Genomic DNA, 1845 nt, shown 5'->3' on the forward strand with positions numbered 1-1845 from the left:
TGTCTTTGGGTACATCTCACTTCACAGAACCACAGTGTGACAGCACGGAAGGAGCCCACTCATATCCATACTGGCCCTTCAAACGAGCATTGTTACCTAGTATCACTCTTCTGCTTTCTCCCCATAACCTTGCACTTATTTCTATCTAAATAATCATCCTGTACCCTCTTGAATGCCTCAACTAAACCTGCCTCCAGCACATTTCCAGGCAGTGCATTCCACGCACTAACTACTTGCTGGGTGAAAACGTTTTGTGACTGTATGGACAGGTAGCCTGATTTACATTGTAATGGGATTGGTCCCAGTAGTTTTGTGTTAAACACAGAACCATATGTCTGATGGCCTACCTTGTGACAGCAGCAAGGATGGAATGTATAGGCTTTCTACTGTGAGATTCAGTAGTGGGGTTCAAAATGATGACGCATTATGATAAATCAGAGGCCACTATTTCCAGTGGCAGGAGAGTCAGTGACAGATTGATCGTTGACAAGAGAACCAGAGGAAGAGATAAGTGAGTTAGAGTCGTGGAGTCATAGAGAAGTACAGCATGGAAACAGACCCTTCAGTGCAACTCATACATGCCGACTATATATCATAGATAAATCTAGTCCCATTTGCCAGCATTTGGCCCATATCCCACTAAACCCTTCCTACTCATATACCCATTCAGATGCTTTTTAAATGTTGTAATTGTACCAGCCTCCACCACTTCCTCTGACAGCTGATTCCATACATGCACCACTCTCTGTTTGAATAAAATGTCCCTTAGATCCCTTTTAAATCTTTCTCCTCTCACCTTAAATCTATGCCCTTTAGTTTTGAACTCCCCCACCCCAGGGAAAGACCTTGTCTATTTACCCTGTCCATGCCCCTCATGATTTTATAAACCTCTATAAGGTCACCCCTCAGCCTCCAACGCTCCAAGAAAATAGCCCCAGCCTATCCAGCCTCTCCTAATAACACAAACCCTCCAACCCTGGCAACATCCTTGTAAATCTTTTCTAAACCCTTTCAAGTTTCACGTCCTTCCTATAGAATGGGTATCACTCCCTACACCTTAACCTTTATTGATCTTCCTCTGCTGATGTGTTTCTTACTAACTGCACAGCCACACATTTGTCAACCTCCTACTTGCTATTTCTATCACTTTGAGCAAATCTTCACTTAACATCGTAGTTGTGTTCGTACAAACTTTATATGAATTAGTGTAAAGTCAGTCAGATTTATGAACAAGGAAGAGTAGGCCACTCGGCCCTTCAAGCCAGTTCCATCATTCAGTAAGATCGTGGCTGATCTGATTTTAACTTCAACTGCATCCCCTCAATAATTATTCATCCCCTTGGTCATCAAGAATCTATCTACCTCTGCATAAAAATATTTAAAGATTCTACATCCGCTATCTTTTCAAGAAAGGAATTGCATAGACTGACAACCTCTCTAAGGAATTGTTTTTCCCCTCGTCTCTGTCTCAAATGGGCAACCCCTTATTTTTAAATAATGACGCCTAGTTCTAGATTCTCCCACAACAGGAAACACTCAGTCTAGACCTCTCCAAGCTTGCATGCTTCAATTAAGTCATCTCTGATGTTTTTAAACTCCAGAGGGTACAGGCCTAACCTGTCTTGCCTTTCCTCATAAGGCAGTCTGCTCATTCCAGGTGTTGGTCTAGCCTTCTCTGAACTGCTTCCACTGCATTAACAACCTTCCATAAGTATGGTAACCAGTCTTGTACGCAGTACTCCAAATACAGTCTTACCAACGTCATGTTTAACTGAGGTATAATCCCCCAACTCTTACACTCAATTTCCTTCCCAATAAACCAAAATGTTACTTTAGCTTAAAGAG

The sequence above is a fragment of the Rhincodon typus genome, chromosome 10 (genome assembly GCF_021869965.1).
Source record: "Rhincodon typus isolate 14 chromosome 10, sRhiTyp1.1, whole genome shotgun sequence".
NCBI classification, from domain to species: Eukaryota; Metazoa; Chordata; class Chondrichthyes; order Orectolobiformes; family Rhincodontidae; genus Rhincodon; species Rhincodon typus.